General features: G+C 29.9%; 1 protein-coding gene across 14 annotated transcripts in view; it reads right to left on the minus strand.

Annotated features, from left to right (window-relative positions):
- The window catches only part of LOC119601032 (plasma membrane calcium-transporting ATPase 1), a 554,548-nt gene that overhangs the window by 119,543 nt on the left and 413,255 nt on the right, over positions 1–21,750 (minus strand). The window lies entirely within an intron of this gene.

Genomic DNA, 21,750 nt, shown 5'->3' on the forward strand with positions numbered 1-21,750 from the left:
TCTTCAAAAGGGCCAGAAAGAATTGAAGACATTTCAAATTATATAAAAACTACATATAGTAGAAAAGTAGACAAAACAGGCATATCAAAAATTGAAAACTTTTTAAAACTTTTTGATGTAAAAAGTAAGTCTGTGGATGGAAATCAAAAGAAATTTCGATTAAAATTTTGTAGTTGGATGGAAACTACTACGGAAATCTCAACTTACAACACATCAATAGGAGCGCCTTGCAAGTCATACGAAGACTTATGTTCAAGGTAAAAAAAAGAGGGTCACACAAAAACTTTTTTCAATCTCAAATGAGGAAATTGCTGATACATTTAACGAAATGCTGAAAAAGGAAAGCCAACATATGGATGTCGTACATATTGCAACTATTCTTCCTAATGCATCACCAAAACGACTTAAGCGAATTGTGGAAAGTATACCAACTCCAACATCATAATCAAATTTTACTGAAGAGGAAGCAATAGCGCTTATGTTGGAACTGGGTCTCAGTCGAAATAAGTACCAAATATTAAGGAAAGCTCTGCATGAAAAAGGACACAATATATTACCATCATACAAGGCGATCCAGGAAAAAAAAACAAACTATCCTACTAAATCAACAAAAAATAATGAAGAATTGAAAGAACTGAGAGCTGCGGAAAAAAGCAGAATCCAAGAAGAATTTAAAGTTCAGATGGGATTAAACATCGACAAACCACTTTCAAGTTGCGGTAGTGCAAATGACGGTAATACGTCGAGAAGGTTTTTTCGTGATTTTGAAATTACTTCAAAAATAACTGGAATCGACAAGGAGTTGCTTCGAAGAGTTAAAACTATTTTAATGGCACTGAATAGTAAACATAAAATTAATGAAAATCGATTTGGGGAATACACATCTGAAATTTCTAAATTACTTGTATCTCTGTATCCATGGAGGGAACTAACACCAACAGTACACAAAGTATTGTGTCATGGTCAAATAATAATTGAATCGAATATTCTTCCACTTGGAGAGTTAACAGAAGAAGCCCAGGAAGCGAGGAATCGAGATTTTAAGCATGTTCAACTATTCAGCTCAAGAAAATGCTCCAGGCAATCACAGAATGAAGATATTTTTAATAGTTTACTTCTATCTTCTGATCCTGTTCTTTCAACTATGCGAAAAAGATGGATTTGTTATGAAACTCTATCATCTCAAAACAAGGAAGATTTAAAGGACTTATATTACCTTCTGGATATGTATACCGATATGACAGATTATTTTATAGAAAATAAGTAGTGTTAGGAATTAACTATATAAGTAGGTTGTAAGAATTAATTGTATTATGTTTAAGATAAACAGTTCAAATAAAAAAGCTATTATACTAACTGATGATATTGTATTAAATTGTGTTTTATATTTCGGTGGGCGGGAAAGGTAATTTGTGTGGGGTGATTTAGGTGTTGTTGTGCGTGGCTCATAATAAAATTATAATTTTTTTTATTTTATATACACTATTATAATAAAATAATTAACTAAATAATTTTTAAAAATTGTCCAAATATTTTATTCAACACCAAATGTATGTTCTGTCATACTTAATACTAAAATATGAAAAAGATGAAATTAAAGGACACAGGTTTAAATGAACATATTTTTGAATGTAATTGAGATATTGGCTTGAAATTTTTTGTAAAGGGTCGAGAATTTCCATATCTAACTAAAAAATGATATTAAGGGATAAATATGGACTAAATTGTTGTAGCTATCTGCGATCCTATTAAAATTTTGATATAAATCATAGTTTTAGAAATTAAACAAATATGTAATATATGACAAAATCTTTATTATGAAAATCCCAAAAATGGGATTTTTTACTTTTTTGCCCATAGGGTCCACATTTCTTTCAGGGCTGGGAAAATACTTTTGGAGTAAATAGAAAACATATTGAGGTTTCCAAAACTGCTTTCAGTTTTCTGATCCCAGCTTTGGGATTTTAGAACATGTCGCCCAAAGTTGAAGTTTTGATAAAAAATAGGTCATATTCGGAAGGACGCAGTGGCAACATTTTCAAAAAATAGGACAAGTTTTTTATACCAAAGCGTTCTGCGTAAAGATACCTTTTAGAAAACTATAAAATTGTTATATGTTCTTAATAAAAATTTTATTTTATTAATAAAAGAGTTAAGACACATTTTTGGCAAAAAAACGCCAAAAATCTAAAATTTTTTGAATTTTTAGATTAAAAAACGTATATTTTTGGATCTGTAAACAATATTGATCTGAAATTTTTTGTATATTATTGGAAATTTTGTTGTCTAACTAACAAGAAAAAATTGAGTCCATTTGGTCCAAAATTACGCCCGGTATTCAAAAAAAGGCGGACCAAGGTATGGTAAATTTTGTATCACTAAATTTTTAAATGCCTATAACTCGGATATTATAAGAGATAAGATCTCGTCGAGCGCTTTCACAAAATATAAAAATCTTTGTATTTGGGTGAAAAACAAAAAAATGGCACGAGTTTAAAAATTTTACATGTCGTAGGTACCCTACTTTGAGCCGCCACAGCGCCGTCCCTGGTGCATCTGCAGGGTTCATCTTCAAAACTTAAACTCAAATACTCCTTGGCTACGCTCACGCCAAATTTTATCCCGATCGGATCAGCCGTTTAGAAATGCCAGATTTATTTCCAAAAAATTTCCATTCTGCCCCACTGTGCAGCCTTATATTAACATATGTAAGTTTAATTGCAAGTAAAAGAATAATAAACGATAAATTGCTGATGATATTAGACGACATATAGAGATGATATTAGACGACATATATTTTACTCTAATACTACCTTAAGTAGGGGCAGCCATCAACCCAGAAGACATGATTTGTATTTGTCCCGTTTCAACATTTTACTATTTTTATAAAACATATAATAACCATCACCTACACAAACTACAGTTTTCACTTTACACTACTATTTCTATAACCGCCTTTTTCCTAATTGGTAAGAATATACTGAAAAAGAGGAATATCATCAAATCCTCACTGTGCTAAACCTACGTATTAGTGATATACTGATTCATTTATTACGGTGTATCATATACCGATATGACCAACTAAACTATCCTACTTACATATATTTTAAAAGGCTTTGTTTTTGTTCATCATTAAAATCTTTGAAATCAATAAAAACTAACATTTATGTAGAATTGTTGTCCCCCCAATGTTTTCCCAGGTCAAACATCATCATCCTCTTGTATCTATCATTAATATAATAACATATCATTATTACATTAACAATTTATCACTTTACACTTTAAAAAAAAACAATAAAATCATATTTTCGCTTTGCCCAAGCCCGTCTGTAACATATTAGTATACAAAAATCTTATTAAAAACAAGAACAAAAAATGTCATTGCAAAATACAAAAATAAACCATCAACAGAGAAGTAACATGTTTTTACACTCTCCTCTCTTTTATGAAAAAACAGTGTTGTTGTTTTGCTTACATATTTGTTCAATTCACAATCGATGTTGTAGCGTTGTACGCGTTGTATGTCAGCAGCTGCTACAATAGTCATAACAATGTTGTTTGTATTTTCTATGCAAAAGCTCTATACAACTCCTACGACAATTTTTCATATGTTTTTCGAATGTTGTAAGAAAGTTTAGTGTTGCCAATTGTTTATTTCAACATATAAACAAAAAATTCAAACGATTTTAGCACAAAAAACGATAAAGTGGTAACACTGAAATCAGAAACAAACAGCTGTTTACCAAAGCAAAAAAACTAAAATTTTATTAAAAACAGTTTATTTATTAGTTTAAAATGTGGAATAAAGAAAATAAAACAATTGAAAATTCAAAGAAATTAATTTGGTTTATTTCGCATGTTTAATTAATATAATATTTTTTGATTTTTTTATCTTTTGACACTGTTATCTATATTTGTTTTGATTGTTTTTTTTTTTTTATTGAGAACACAAACTTATGACTTGCTGCAAAGATCTGTTCGCAATCACTGTTACTACACTTTAGTAGGTACAATATACAACTTGATTGTGAATTGAACAATTTTGTTTTCTATTTTTTAATTCAAGCACATGTTTGTGTGATTGTGTATTGGTAGAAACTTTAAACGCTTATATTTCCGAAAATACTGAACCGATTTTGTTCATATATAGATTCTGCAGTGAGGCTCGCGAATCTGCATTCATCAACAAAAGAATCAAGAAAATCGGTCAAGTAATAGAGCCGGAAAATGTTCCCAATCGTTTTGGCTTGGCGTATTAATCATCATATATATATAAATAGCAATAATTGAAAAATTGAATTTTAAATGAAATTTTGTTAGATCGTAATTTGCAATGTACTTTTGAAGGCTACTTCAAGTCTACCTTCTGCAGAAAAACATAGTTACAAAAGATGAAAAGACAGAAGATATGTTGAATTTTGAAAGTTTCATAAACAAATAATGATTTTTCGAATTCAATTGTTACAGCCCTATTGAAAATATTTTTAGCGGTTTGTACTTTTCTGATTCCTCTTAAATTATAAAAATTTATTCTTGAGAATGACTTCAGGATTAATGAATTTGAAATCAAATAAAAGAGACATTCCGCCTATAAATAATCTGTGTTAAAATCATCACTTCTCTAGGTCTTTTCTTTTTGCTGCGATATAGAGATATAGGTTGAATGTTATTACAGGTTACAAAGGAATAGTGCTAGGCAGGTTCGACATTGTTTACGACACTGATGATTGCTGGAGGAATTGGCAGATTGTTAAACATAGGGAAATATCATATTGTAAGGCATGAATTTATCATATTGTAAGTTTTGCATAGATTTTATGAACATTTATGTAGGGGATAATAAATCGAAAGAAGAAATGTTCGTTAATTTTGCTTTTAAAAAAATCAAATATTTTTGAAAAATATGTAGCATAAATAATTTAAGAACTTAGATTTTAAACTTAATTCAGAATTTTAACCAAAATTTATCACATTTTCTAAAAGAATACGTTGATTAAAGCAAGTTTTACACTTTGATGATAGCAATAGGAATATTATTTTTCAGACATTTGAACTATAAAAGTAGGGATTTCTTTTGCAGCATAAGTATGCAATCTTTCCTTCAACGGTTCCGGTCGAATTTCGGCCGCGGGGCGAACTCTAGTATATATGATGATTCTTCATATTAAAAATAAAACACGGTGTAGTGCCTGGCGTTGCCATATGGAATGAAGACTAAAATCATCTTTGTTATAAAATAACCACGTCTTGAAAAAAAATTAGTAGACCCTATACTGATATGATAACTGTAAAAAATTTCGTAATTTTGAGCTTATCGCGGGAAAAATAATTAAAATTTATGTTAGTGTATTTCTGGTCAGCAAAGCGATTTTTATTGTATTATAAGGGGCATATAAATTTCAAAAAGTGCTGAAATGGACTGAAGCAAATGCCAAACAATTTTTTTAAATATTTTTCTGTATGAGCTAAAAATTACGCCAATTGAAACCCATTTTGATAAAAAGCGAAAACAATATGCCTCTTCAACCCACTAAAAATTATTTTGTGGACCAAAAATATTCTAAAACAAGTCAGAGTGCTATATTCGGCTGAGCCGAGTCTTAAATACCCTCCACCAGCTACTTACACATATATTAATACTTTTCTAATTGATCAAATATTTGTAGAAATAAGTTTTCTCATGTCTTGAATAGAAAAAATACAAAGATTTAAACAGCTTAAATCTATTACAATTCCATGATTTATTGAACATTACAAACACCATTTTCATTATATTTTTATAGCGCTTAGCGATATTTAGTATTTTGCATGTATGCATGTGTGTAAAAGATTTAAGGATTTTCAAAATAAATATATATAATTTTGTTCTACACAAATTGATAATGTAACTAGTTAAATACGGTTAAAGCGCTTTTAGGGGCAAGACATAGTATGGGAGATATGACCAATTAAGTGATTTTCTGGAGGGGACCTAGTATAAGAGCTATGACCAAATATGGACCGATCGTAAAAAATTCTTTAAGCAAAATTTCTGTTCATAAAAACTATATTTCAGTCAAATTTTGTATCTATATCGTAATTTAGTAATAAGTAATGTGTGTTTAAGTGATTTTCTGAAGGGAACCTTGTATGGGACCGACAGCACCCATGTTATGGGTGCTATGACCAATTATGTATATAAAGACAAAATTTCAAAATTCTGTATCTATATCATTATTTGGTAATGAATATTGTGCATTTAAGTGATTTTCTGGAGGAGACCTAGTATAAGAGCTATGACCAAATAGCTCAATTTTATAGTTTAATTTATGTATATAAGAGCAATATTTTTGCTAAATGTATGGATATCAATATTTTGTAATGAGTTATGTGCGTTTAAGTGATTTTCGGGAGGGAACCTTGTGTGGGAGCTATGACCAAAGTTGAACCGATCATGAAAAAATTTTCAAATAACATTTCTGTGTACAAAAATAGTATTTATGCCAAATGTTTTATGGGTATCACTATTTGATAATGAGTTATGTGCCTTTAAGTGTTTTTCTGAAAGGGACCTTGGGAGCTATGATCAATTATGGACCGATAGGAAAACAAATTCACAGTAATATTTGTCTGTATATGAGCAATGCTTGTGCTAAACTTTATATAAATATCTTAATTTAGTAATTAGTTATGTGCGTTTAAGTGATTTTCGGGAGGGGACCTTGTATGGGAGCTATGACCAATTATGGACCGCTCGAAGAAAAATTTCACAGTAATATTTTCGTGCAGATGAGCAATACTTGTACCAAATTTTATGTGGATATCTTAATTTTGTAATGAGTTATGTGCGTTTAAGTGATTTTTGGGAGGGGACCTTGTATGGGAGCTATGACCAATTATGGACCGCTCGGAGAAAAATTGCACAGTAATATTTCTGTGCATATGAATAATACTAGTACCAAATTTTATATGGATATCTTAATGTAGTAATGAGTTATGCGCGTTTAAGTGATTTTCGGGAGGGGACCTTGTATGGGAGCTATGACCAATTATGGACCGATCAGAAAAAACTTTCACAGTAAAATTTCCTTGCGTATGAGCAATAAATTTTATATGGATATCTTAATTTAGTAACGAAATTTCAAATCAACCCTATCAATTTCACATAGAGCATAAGTATATGGCTTATTTCGTGTCAAGTGACCCAACTTTAAACATCGATGTCTTCCGATTTTGATGAATTTGCAGCAAGGTTGGTACCAAAGTATATTAATAAAGTAGCGACATCTCTTGTTGTACAACAACATATACAACAACTACATGTATTTTGTCTTTGGAATAATTAAAGATTGTATCAAAATCATATGGTTTTTGTTTATAAATTTTAACAAAAATTTCTTTTAACAACAATGGGAAGAAACCTTGAATAAAAAAAATACTTTTAAGTTCAAAATATTAAGGATATAGTTATATTTTTATATATTATATAATTTCTAACACTTTTAAACCACTTTTCATTCTCTTTTTCAACTTTTCACAAAAGCAAAACACAACCTAAAAATGGCGACATAAACAATGATGATAATTTTCAAAATAAACTTTGACAACTTCTGCATTTATCTACAGTAGTTTTCGTTTATAGTCATCACTGTTATAGTCACATTAGTGACATTGTCAATTTTATTAGATTTAAATGGCTTTGTCGATCAATTTCATATAAAAAGATTACTTTATAGTCCATTTTTTGATATAGACACATATATGCCATCTATCCGTGGCTATTAAAAGTCATGTTATATGAAAAAACTTCACAATATTGTCACATACGAAATTTTTTTAAATTATCGTGAATAAAATGAAGAAGTTTTTGTTGAAGAAAAACAAATTTCGATTAAAGAAATTTTCCATGCAGTAGATATTTTGCGACATTTTTGCTTATAGCAAGATATAATTCAAATTTTTTTGATGTTAAAACTATAACCAACATCCTCAACCTAAAACCGACTAAAATTAATGATTTCTTTAAATAATATAAACAATATTTCTTTAATGTAATGAATTTATGAAAATAATATTTATTTCTTTAATAAACATGAATTTTTATACCCATCGCTAGGGCCGTTTGCGTTTCAGGTGACGATATATTCTGTGTCCTTATTAAATTCTAAGACGATCTAGCCATGTCTGTCCGTCCGTCTATCTGTCTGTTGAAAGCACGGTAGAGGCCGAACGGCAAGAGGTAGAGGATTGGTCGATAACTGACCCTACCCTTCATATAGGGTGCCCTTCAAAAAATGAATTTTATGCTCATTATTGACTAAAAAATAAGAGTATAGCGCTGAAATTTGACATAAGTTTCTTGCGAGCCAAAAGCTCTCTACCGAATTTTATGTGGATCGATCCCTAATTGACCCTACCCCATATAAAGTCCTCTTCAGAAAATGACTTTAACGCTCATTACTGGCTCAAAAATGCGAGAAATTTTATAAGGATCGATCCATAACTGACCCTATCCCCCATACAAGGTCCCCTTCAGAAATTGATTTTAAAACGCATTACTGCCACAAAATAGCGAGTACAGCGATGAAATTCGACATGAACAAGTTTTATGGGAACTGAAATCTTTCTACCGATTTTGATGAAGGTGGATCGATAACTAATCCTACCCCCCATTTAAGGACCACTTTAGAAAATTACTTTAACTCTCATTAGTTACTTAAAAAGACGACTTAGGCGATGAAATTCGAAATAACTTACTTACGAAACATAATGTAAATATGTACAAAAGTTATTGAAGATCGGTCTAATAAGGTCCACTTCAGAAAATGACTTTAACGCTCAATAATGCCTCAAAAGTTCGTACAAATTACAGTTGTTTTATAGGGACTGACATTTTTCAACTGAATTTGATGAGGATCGGTCGATAACTGATCCTACCCCCATTATCGGTTTCCTTTCGGCAATGATTTGATGGTGGATATATAAGGTTCGGCATGGGCAAATATAACACTCTTACTTGTTATTTTTTTATGTTCACACAAAATTAATATATAAGATTTTCTTTATAAGCACATTGTGGCATATAAAAAAATTTTTGTTTATAATCACTTTAGCGATATAGTCCTCAATTTGTGTGCAATTAAAGGTTGTGACTATAAGCGAAAAGTACTGTAGTTTAAAAAAATAGTCAGCTGTTAAAGTGATGCTTCTTTATTAATATACTTTGGTTAGTACTATTGGATAGTAGGCCAGCGTTATCGGTCCAGAACTGTCGGACTTAGAGGGGGTCAAATTTTGAAATTTTTTTTCATACAGGGTTTTATTCAAATGAGTGTAACTTTTCACCTATTGGTCCTAACAACAACAGTCCAAAGGAGTTCAGATAGTTATTTCTTTAATGTTTCCAAAAAAAAAAAAAAATTTTTTTTCTATTATTTAAAATTTTAATTTTATTTTATATTTTTTTTAACTCCCATTTTCTTTTGCTCAAAGGAACGCTTAGACAATTTCCTTTAAGGGCTTTATTGTCCCACAATGGGAGTGGGATATCTATCAAAAAAAATTATTTTTTTAACTTTGGAATACTTTTGCATCAAGTTACAAGATCCCATCAATGGTACAAAATATGTTTCTTTCACTTCAGAAGGAAAATATTCTTTTAATATAATGCATAAGCATTTAAAGCAGAGCAGCTCAAGATTGCCATTTCATAGCATGCGTGATAGGGTAAGAAAATTCTGCTGACGCTAAGTTGATACACATACACTATAGGTTTAATTCTTATTCTTTTTATAATGAGCAATATCAGTTGGTTTGCTCTCAACTTGAAAAACAAAATCAAATCAGTTGCTGATCAGCACTTGTCGAAGCAAGGTTTGTGCGCGACGTTTTTAAAATACACACAGAAATACAACAACAAAATTTTGAGAAAGCCGAATTAATGTAGGAGAACATGAGAGAACAGTTGATAGTTTGTTATATATAGACTTTGATATACGCTAACTGTCAAAATCCATAATAAATATTTGACTGTTAGCATATACACTATCGGACAAAATAAAGTGCTCATGCTATATTCTTTCAGCGAAAAATCTGTTAAATGATTATTGAATATGGATTTTTTTTTAAATTCATTTAGTTTACAATGCTACAAAAATAACAATAAAACAAAATTATTCCACCTTAAATGTTTGTATAACATCAAAAATTAAAGTAAATTCACTTTTTTTGTCGGACAGAATAAAGTGTAAATTTTTATATATCATTATTTAAATGTCTTGTATATTAAAATTTTTTATCTATTTTGATTCTGATTTGAATATCTAGATCTACTTAAGATATTTTTGTATTTTTTTTTACCATTATTATTCGCAATCGCCTTACCTTCCCCCATACTATTATTTTCAAAAGAAATCCGTTTTTGTTCGCTATTTCAGCGGAATATTTGATCAATTGCGGTCAATAATTAATCTATTGAATTTAAGGCGGTGCTGAGCAGGTCATTACAATTTTTCAGTGTTTATTTTCCTTACAGAAATGTTTTTAACCATTGTCGTGTGTTTGAAGTCGTGAATCTGTTGAGGTATAAATTTTGTATATTGAAGGGCTAAACTCACACTCATTGTCGACATTTCAAAATTTTCGGTACAAATTGGACCAACTACGCAAATTTGAGCTAAAAAATACAAAATTAAATACTAAAATCGAAAAAATTTGTATGCTTTTAAATATGTTGGTGAAAGATTGAAGATATGGGTCAGTTGACTCTTCGTATGTGTCCAATTTTTAACGTTAGGTGTGGGGAACCTAGAAGAAATTTATTCAAATAGCTCCAGTGAACACTATGTGAGCACATTGCAGTCAAATCTTAAGATCAGTGCCTTCGAAATGGACTTGGGCAACTTTATATCTCGGCATGATAATAAGCTTAAGCACTTGATAAAGTTAAATAATAACATTACTGTAGGAAAGAACACTGAAAAATTGGAATAAGTTACTCAGAGCACCGCCCTAAATCCAATAGATTAATTTTGGACCACAATTTATCAAAAAATTCCGATGAAATAGTGATCAAAAACGGATTTCTTTTGAAAATAATCATTTGGTAAAGCAAGGGGAAGGGGAGTCGATTGCGAAAAACAATGGTGAAAATATTACCAAAGTGGCTTAAGTAGATCCAGATATTCAAATCAGAACCAAAATAGATATAAAATTTTGATATTCAAGAAATTTAAATAATGATGTATAAAATTTACACTTTATTTTGTCCGACAAAAAACTGAATTTACTTTAATTTTAGATGCTATACAGAAAAATTTTAAGTACAATAATTTAGTTTTATTGTTATTTTTGTAGCATTGTATATTAACTAAATGATTTTGAAAAAAATTTCCATATTCAATAATCTTTAACCGATTTTTCGCTGAAAGAATGAGTACTTTTGGCTTTTGTTTTGTCCGATAGTGTACTTTATAGTTTGTAGTCATTTTATTAGTATACTTTTATTTTGAATTGAATTCTGTTCTCTGCTGCTTTACCAACACAAATAAAACTATGGTAGTCTATGGTAGTATGTGTTTGAGCACCACTGATGTAAAGTTTAAATATTACACTTTTTGTGGGGACCACGATTTTATATTAACGATATTTATGGATATGGCGTTGTTTGTAAGCTGTTTATTTTCCAAATTAGTAATTTATTGTGCCTCCTTAATTTCACTTGTCGTATTTTCTGGAAGAAATATTTTTTTTGTAAAAACTATATTATTTTTAAGAAAATTATGTACGTGTAACATAACTATACACCGGCTGGTAGTTTTTCTATTAACAACACAATGTTTTTGTTTTTTTTTATAAATTTTGTTTGAATTTCTGATATTAAGCGATTTATAGTTTTTTATACCACTTTTCTCTTCTTGGTTTTATATTCTTAAAGCAAAATATAATTCTTTAAATTTAATATACACATGAAAATAAGCAGAGAACAATAAACAAAAGGAAATAAATTTGCTTTTGCTTTATGAATTTATTTAATCTTATTAATTGACAAACACTCGCCTGGTTTTATTTCAATAACAAAATCAACTGAATTTAGGAATATAGGTACTGTTCAAGTATACGTAGAAAGTAATTAGTTTAATTCCTTTAATTTTAATTTTTTTAGTTATACGTCTTTGAGCTTCAAGTTTTTATTGTCAAATGACGTCTCTTGCATTTTTAAGAGAAATGATATAAAAAACAATGATATGGTCTCTCTAAACATGAAATATTTTGTTTTTTTATAACATAGTTACTCTAAAACTGAATTGTTTTGTATAAATATGGGAACGATTATATTGAAAATAATTAGGAAATACACTAAACAAAATACGGTTGCACTATAGTGTCACTTTTTAATAATTTTATTTTTGTCGAAACAAGGGCATTATAAATGAAATTGTTTAAGTAAATTAAAAGTAAAATGTAAATTAAATTAAAATTTACATTTAAAAATCCTTTTCTTATGCACTTTTAAAAATAATGAGAATATCTAAATAATAAATAAATGCAGCTTAAAATAAAATAATTTTATTGTTATTGTTAAAAGTAAACTGCTTTTGTTTATACTTTAAATATTATGATAGACACATAGAAACATCAATTTAATAATTATTTATAAGTTTAAATGGGTGTAAATAATATAATATGCTTGTAAGGTTATTATTTTTATATTTATATTATTATATTATTTATATTATTGTAAGGTTATTATTTAGATGTTGGAAAAATAATCATGTTTCAGTGAACCATACTCAAAGTTGTTATCGCAATGAAAATAAAAATGTTTACATTACCTAAAATATACCTGAAATCAATTTAAAATAATTATTATTTGCACACAACAGCAATATATTTTTACAAAGAATACAATTTAGTTGTAGCAGCAATGTCGAACCATGTTTTTTCTCTCCGTGCGACAAGCATTTTTAAGTTGTGGCCCGTTTGTATAAATTGCAAAAATATCAAAACATTTTGATCTTTCGTACAACTAACTCACAACTTCTTATAACAACCCTACACACTTTGCAATTCCGTATCACAATTGTATCAGCGGTTGTATCGCGTATGCCTAGCTTTATACATATTTTCTCACATATAATAATTTAAAGTTTTTTTTATATGAGAGGTGCCGCCCCTATTTCTAGTCCGTCCATTTTTTCCCCAAATGTTCAATGGATTTCAAAGCTGTTCGTGCAAAATTTGAAGATTCTACCTATAATAGTTCCCCAGATAAATGCATTTTTGTATACAATTTATATGGGGGGTGCCATGCCTCCTATTGATATTCCGGCCCTTTTTTGCCTTAAATACTCATATATTCCAATATAATAATTTATATGGGAGGTTCTAAACCTCCCGCCCATTTTCTGTCCACAATTTCTCATATACGTGAAAGTTCTTCGTGCTAAATTGAGATTATAGCTATAATAGTTTGCCAGATAAACGAATTTATGTGTTTAATTCATATGGAGTTTAATTCATATGGAGTTTCTAATAGTTTCCCATATAAATTAATTTTTGTATAAATCATATGGGGGGTTCCATGCCCCCTATTTATAGTCCGCCCATTTTTTGCCTTAAATACTCATATTGACACTAAAGTAGTTCCGACAACGTTTGAGAACTCTAACTCTTATATTTTCTCAGATATTCTAATTTAAGATTTTCTTTATGTGGTAGGTGCCACGCCCACTATAGCCAGGCCACCCATTTTGTCCCCTTTATTCATATGGATGTGGACCAAAACTTATATATTCTATAGAGAATTATCTTTCCAACCAGGTATAAAATATTAATATCAAGGTCAAGTAACAGAGTTATAGGCATTTTATTTTCACAAATATACAGCAAAAACGACTAATTGACTTATATTTTACTCATTTTTTACAATTTTTTTTGTGTAGAAATTTTTGTTTACATCACTTCTCCATGCTTAACAAATACCAAACAAGTAAGAGTTTTATACTCCGAATCTTGTATACCCACCATCAAATCGTATGTCGTAAAATGAATGCTCCTCTGTAAGCATCAGGGAGATCAGGCTTAAGTCAATTATTTACGTGATCTTCGAATTAACAAAATATTAATTTTTAAAAACAAAATATTATAGTTCAATTTTTTAACTATGAACATATAAGAGAGGTAGGGTCAATTATGGACTGTTTGTCGTAAAATTTGGTAGAAAGATTTCGAGTCGTATAACACTTATTTGTTTCGAATTTCATTGCTGTTATAGTATTTTTTATTCAGTCATAAGCGTTAAAGTAATTATCTGAAGAGGACCTTATATGAGGGTAGGGATAATTATGAATCGATACCCAACAAATTTTGTACATAGATTTTGTTGGCTATGGTCAGCTATAGACCAATCCTCATAAAATTCGGAATGAAGAATTATAATAAAAAACTTTTTATGGCGAGTACAACGATGAAGTACTCGTAATTTTCTCATGGTGGCTTTATATATGAGGGGTAGGTTCAATTGTGGACCGATCCTCATAAAATTTTGTAATGCGATTTTCATTAATACAAAACTTGTTTATGTCAAAATTTATTGTTTTTTAAGCCAGTAATTAACGCTAAAGTAAATTTCTCAAGAGAACCTTATATCCTTACAATTTTGGTAGACAGATATTGGCTTATATAAAACATATTTTTGTCGAGTTTCATTATTATATTCGTATTTTTAAGCCAGTAGTTAGAGTAGTTTTCTGTAGGGGACCATATATGGGGGGTAGGGTGAGTAACCGACCCATTCTGAAAATAGGTAGGAAGATTACGTTCCTATAAAAGTTGCTTATGTCGAATTTCCTCCCTATGGTCTTATTTTTAAGCCAGTAATGAGCGTTGAAAACTATTTTTGAAGGGGACCTTAAGTGGGGGCTAGGTTCAATTATGGAGCAATTCTCAAAACCTATTTTTAGTAAAATTTCATATTTGTACTCATATTTTTAAGGGGACCTTAATAGAAGGTAGGGTGAGTTACCGACATATTCCGCATTAAATTCGGTAGGAAGATTACGTTTCTATAAAAGTTGCTTATGTCCGCTATACTTAAATTTTTAAGTCAGTAATGAGCATTTAAATAATTTTTTGATAGAGACCTTATGTGGGTGGACCTTATGAGAAGTCGTCTTCTGAAGGAGACCTTATATGGGGGGGTATGGACCGATTCCCATAAAATTTGATAGAGATCTTGGCTTATATACAATTTACTTATGTCGAATTTAATCGCTATATTCGTATTTGTAACCGGTAATGAGTATTAATGTCATTTTCTGAAGAGGACCTAATAAGGGCGGTAGGGTCAATTATGGATATATATATATATGTAATATATATTTATATATATATATATATATATATATATGTATATATATATATATATATATATATATATATATATATATATATATATATATATATATATATATATAATGGTTACAACAATGCACAAAATGCATGTTTTTTTAATATATGGCTTGGGAAATTGACAATAAATGTTTTATACATACTTCGTTGGATCGATAATTAAAAAGACCTATTGGATATCCAATTTTACACTTTTCAATCAATTTCCAGCACGGGTTCCCGTTATCTGATTTGGCTAAAATTTTACACCATTAAGTTTTAGATGCTAATGAACAAAATGCAACCCATCCCATTAAAATTCACATTTTTTGTCCCTGTTTTATTGATCAAATTTAAAATGTCGAATAATCGATCACCCTAATAAATACCTTCCACCAGCAAGCTAAGTTTGGCATACGTTTTGTTTCCGTAGTGAGGGTACTATTATTTAGTAATTTCATCATGCATATGTGGGACTTATAAAAAAAATTATATTAATATGTATAAGGATAAGGACTTTTTACGGGTGCTATGATCTATTATGGGCTGATCTTGCCGATAACAAAAAATTTAGGAGAATGATTTGAATGTATGTACATTAGACTTATCCAAAAAAAAAAAAAAAACGAAGTTGCGAATTTTAACCCTCCTCCCCCTCTAGAATTGTTCTCTCGATTATAAAACTACATATGTCATGCAAAAAATTATGCTGATAGGATAATACCAAAAAATTTAGGAGAATGATTTGAATGTATTTACATTAGACTTCTCCCTTTTGCTTACAATCTCGTAAGGCATGACAGGTGTCCCTGACTCAAAAGGCATAGTCTAAAGCAGATCTTAGAGATATAACAGAAATTAAAAATATATACATATCTATATCAGTGATGGTAGGAGATATTTTTCAAAAATCTCTACGCTTATGAAAAAAATCCCTTATTTCCCTAGGGCCACTTTTTATTTTCCCCACAATATTTTTTTAATTTTTTCCGTTTTATTTAAAAACAATTAGAGTGCTATATTCGGCTATTCCGAATATTATATACCCTCCACCAGCAAGCTATTTTTTATTAAAACCCATTAAACTATCTAGTTTTTAGATAACTCTTTATGCATATATGGAACTTATTTTGATGATATTTGAAAAAAAGTATTTTGAGTGATTTTCGGATATGGGCTTTTTAACGATGTTGTTGGCCTTATATGGAAGCTACCCAGCAAAATATTTGCTTACAAATTCACTAGAAAAATGACCAAAATTCATCGAGTAAAGTGCTTACAATTCTATTAGAAAAAGTACTTATTTTTGTTTGAGATGTTCCAAAAGTAAGTCAATATTATTTGGTTGGAAATAAGTTGTTTTTTTAGTAGAGTTATTTATAGAATATTTATGAAAAAATAAAAAGTCGACACAGACTGGGGTTGAACTCAATACCTTCCGTCTGCCAGTTGGATGCTCCACTCACTACACCACTGCTTAGCTGTTTTATTGTGCTTCAAATAATAGTTTTCACACACAAATACTATTTTATTTTCTGTTTGTCTAAAAATAGATATTTGATATCGTGTGCACAAAAAAAGGAAAAAAAAGAAAAAGTAACTGTTTTATGTTTGTTTGTTTCTTCATTTTGATTTTTTTTAGACTTTACATACAAAGTAAGTCATTAATAAAATACTTAATGGTAATCATTGTAAGCAAAGATTTTGCTGGGTACGATCTATAACGGATTAATTTTGATATTTGCAAAAATTGCAAAAAGTCCTAAGTACATACGTTATACTATTAAAAATTCATGTAAATTTGTTTAAGAAAATCGATTTGCCGCGTAAGCTTTTTGCAGCAAAATGGCCCGAGAAAGAGGTTTTCGTTATTGGAAAACCTGGCTACTGCGTAGTGATAGGGCCTAGACTTAATTTATTCTTAAAACTTAAAAATAAAATACTCATTCTTATTTTATGCAAATACATATTTTAAAAATAAATGACATTGTTTCTGTTGTAATTTTTAGCAAGTTATAGTTATTTGGTCTGCCAAAGTTTCCCATTTTTTTGCTTTTATGTTTGTTTTCATATATAGTAAACCTATAAACATTTTACAGTATTATTTTGGCTTATTTAACATCACCTAGGCGATTGTCAAAATGAGGTAAAATTAGTTTTACAAAAACAGCATGCAATTTATTTTCGTTGTGTAAAGGTGGTATTAGGCGACATGTATTCTACATATGTACTGTCACTTTTTTATCCATATGTAATTTCGAATGTATGTCAAAATTGTCATTTTAAACAGGATTCATAATTTTTGCTATCACACCTGCATATGCCCAGCAAAAAATCTGAAATTTTTGGTAATAGCCAGTAGTTATTTCATACATTACTTGGTAATGAGTGTTCATTATCATCCACATTATTTCATTTAGCTGAATAGGTTATTACTGGTAAAGAACAAAACAATTTGTATTTGTTATGGCTCAATTGTCTAGGTCGTTCATTTAACAAACAGGGGGTTCGTGGTTCGAGCCCTGCTGGATACTGTTTATTTTTTTCAAAATGGCATTCATTTATATATTTTTGTAAAAAGCCGTTCTCAAAATTATAAAAAGCAACATGTTAATGGAGCATCGAGTAAGCGGCTGGAGTGAGAAACATAGAAAACAACTGAATGCCTGGGTTCAAATCCCGGCCGAGGAATTTTTTTATTTTTTGTTTTCTACATATAAAGTCGGCCCAAAATAACTAGCTATCACATAACATATTTGTAGGTTTATTTGTAACTAGTTATTTCGCAAAGTTTTTGTAATCAAATTAGTAACCATTTATTAATTTGTTTAAGGTAGGTACATATTATTTGAACCTCGTCGAACAAAAATAATTAGTTATTCACCCCAAAAGTAATTAGTTTCCACGTGATTCCAATATTACTTTCTAGATTTTTAGGTAATGAAAATTTTTGCTGGGTGTTTTTCCGTATGACATAACCTATAAATGTAATCAAAGCTGTCATTTTAATGTGCAAAAATTGTTAATATTATAAATTAGTTTATTGAAAATTGAAAATACTTACTTTTTCATGTTCTTTAATATATTTTTTTCAAACAAAATTATTTCAAAACAAAGCAGCTGTTTTGTTTATGTTTGTCACACGAAAATAGAGCACGCTCTAATCAAAAAAAAAAAAATTACATATGAATTTCCACATGTATTTCAGACATGCAATGTTTCATATGTATCAGACGATATGTACAACTATTACTGATGGAAATTTTTACAGCACATATGTAAAATACATGTCGTCTAATACCACCTTAAGCCTTCAATCTATATACATATGTAAAAAATAAAATTGTGTTGCAACCGCCGTTGTCAAACTATAATTATTTGCCGGTGACATTTTTAAATCTAATTTTTCCTAAAAATTTTTCGCAACCTACGCTTTTAATCTCCATATATAAAATACATAAATGTGCTCGATTTGCGCAAACGAAAGTAAACCCACCATAAAAAGCAATATCATTATAATTATTCGCCAGTGACACTTTTACATCTGAATTTTTATTTTTTAAATTTTTTAAACCTTAAAAACACATTCAGCAAATAAAATTGCAAAATGAAAGAATTAATGGGTTAATCTCCAGTGTTTTGCTTTAAGTACAATTTGTACAACTTCTCCATTCTACCAAAATTATAAGCAATGAATTCCTAGGGACTCGGAAATAATATTTCAAATTTAGTTGATAAAAATTACATACCTAAAGTATTAAATATACATTTATTATTTAGTACTTTTTGAACTGTGTTAATTTTAGTGCTTCTACTAATACATTTTCCCTAGCTAGGACAGCAAAATGCTTAAAGCTAGCTTTACACGGGCACACAATTAATATTATCTGTAAAAAATTTTTGTGTAGAAGAGTATAAACCATGATACAATTAATAAGGTAGTCTCGTCCGAACAGCTGATCATCAGCTGTTACAATCTTTTATGTCAAAATTTGTTCGTTTACATTAAAAAAATCTCAAAAGTTGTAAAAAAAATTTAAAAGGTGAACAAAATTATGGTTTTAAAATTGTCAATCGTATTTGTCCTTTGTTGTCCTTCTCTCTTGATAAAATAAATTCTTTTGCTCCGACCAGTGTTGCCATATATTTTTTGAAGAAAACTTTTTATTTTTATGAAAAAAACTTTTTTTGTACTAAAATTACAAAATACCCAAGCAAAATTTGTGAAAAAATGAGCAAATTGAGGAATTTTAAATAGCTTAATGATAATTGGTACAGAACTTTTCCTTAACATCAGTAGCAAGGAATTTCTGGATATTGTGGTCTTAGACACCATAAATTTACACTTGAAATGTCATGATGAATCTATGTAGATTCTGTGTACTACAAGAGGAAACCTCTGAACTTTTGTAACTACCCATCATTAGGAACTCGAAACACGAAGATTTTGTCTTACCCAGACCCAGATGATATCTTCAAACACTCACCGATTAATCCATTTATCTTCATGCGCGAATTTGGCCTAGTATGGTGAACCAATGGGCTGCACAAAATCTCTACAATATGGTCGAAGTGCATTGTGTCCTTAACGTCTATTCTAAGGGATTAAGGTCATCAACACCGGTTAATTTTTTTCAGTTTTTAGGAATATCTCGAATATTAATGGTATAAAATATTATTTTGTTAATGGTAAACATTGTTTTTTTTATTTTAAACTTATTCATTGATTAAATAAAATAAAAACTGAAAAACTGTATAAATTTTCAAAAAACTTTTTTTATTGGAATAAAACTTGAAAACTTTTTTGAATCTCAAAAAACTTGCAAAAAAAGGGAAAACTTGACATATGGTAACACTGGCTCCGACATACGTTCTAGATCAGTAGAAACTATTTTTAGCACGGTCAATTACTTTTCACAAAAATCTCGTTTTATTCTTAAAATTTGTCTTCCCAATAGATATTGTTATGGTTTTCATAATAGATATTATCAATTAAAAAACAAGTAAGAAATTATAGTCGGGCGTGGCCGACCATATGATACCCTACACCAATTGCGAATATTAAATGTGATTAATTTCAATAATAAAGCATTTCTGTTAATCTTATATAGGTTCCAAATAATGTCTGTTCATGTTCGATTGTATGCTGACTAGGAGAAATAAAAGACCGATTTCAATCATTTTCAACAGCCATCGTCAGTGGATCCAGAAAATAGTGTGTGACCCATTGTATGTGACGTAGTTAAAAGATAAACGGCCAAAATCGGAAGGTCCGGATGTATGAGGGCTAAGGCAGAAATTGAGCCGATCCTTATAAAATGTGTTATTGGGAATTATATATATACATATATAAAAATCAATGTGTGTTTGTTTGTATGTTTATATGTTTGTTTGTTTGTGGGTTTATATCTTTGTATGTTTGAACGTTATAGACTACTAAACGGCTAAACCGATTTTCTTCAAATTTCCACAGCACATTCCTGTATGTCTGGCAATAGACTACTTTTTATTTCCGATCAAGGCGAAAAATGACAGTGTTATTTACAATTATATTAAACTTAGTTGTTCCAATTTTTGGGAAGATAGTAGTATATTTATAGTAGTTATGACTAAAAGGCCCAAATCGGTAGGTCCGGTTGTATGGGGGCTAGGGCAAAAATTGGTCCGATCCTTATAAAATTTAATGTCGACATTTATGTTTATATAAAATCTATTTGTGGCAAATTTCATCGTGATACTAGTGTTTATAAGTGAATTGTGGACATTCAAGTCATTTTCTGAAGGGAATTTTGTATGGGGGATAGGGTCAAATAATGCCCGATCATTATAAAAATCGACAGTGTTATTTATAATAATATCAAACTTAGTTGTGCCGATTTTTGGAGAGATAGTAGTATATTTGACAAAGTTATGAGCTAAAAGGCCCAAATCGGAAGGTCCGGTTATATGGGGGCTAGGGTAAAACTTGGTCCGATCCCTATAAAATTTATTGTTGGGAATTATGGTAATATAAAACTCATTTGTGCCAAATTTCATCGTGATACTAGTGTTTATAAGTGAATTGTTGACATTCAAGTCATTTTCTGAGGGGGACTTTGTATGGGGGCTAGGGTCAAATAATGCCTGATCTTTACGAAAATCACTATAATTAGTAAGACATATATAAAACTAAATTTTTCCAATTTTTGTAGAGATAGTGGATCATTTAACATAATTATCAGATCAAAAGCCCTATTCGGGGGGTCCGGTTGTATGGGGGCTAGGTGAAATAATGGACCGATTTCAACTATTTTCAATAGCGTTCGTCCTTGGACCAAGAGAAGTGCATGTTCCAAATTTCATCGAATTATCTCAAAAATTGCGACCTGTAGAGTGCGCACA

This window comes from Lucilia sericata, unplaced genomic scaffold (genome assembly GCF_015586225.1).
Source record: "Lucilia sericata isolate MDLA Ls3-8-SP2 unplaced genomic scaffold, ASM1558622v1 Contig000137F_arrow, whole genome shotgun sequence".
Lineage (NCBI taxonomy): Eukaryota > Metazoa > Arthropoda > Insecta > Diptera > Calliphoridae > Lucilia > Lucilia sericata.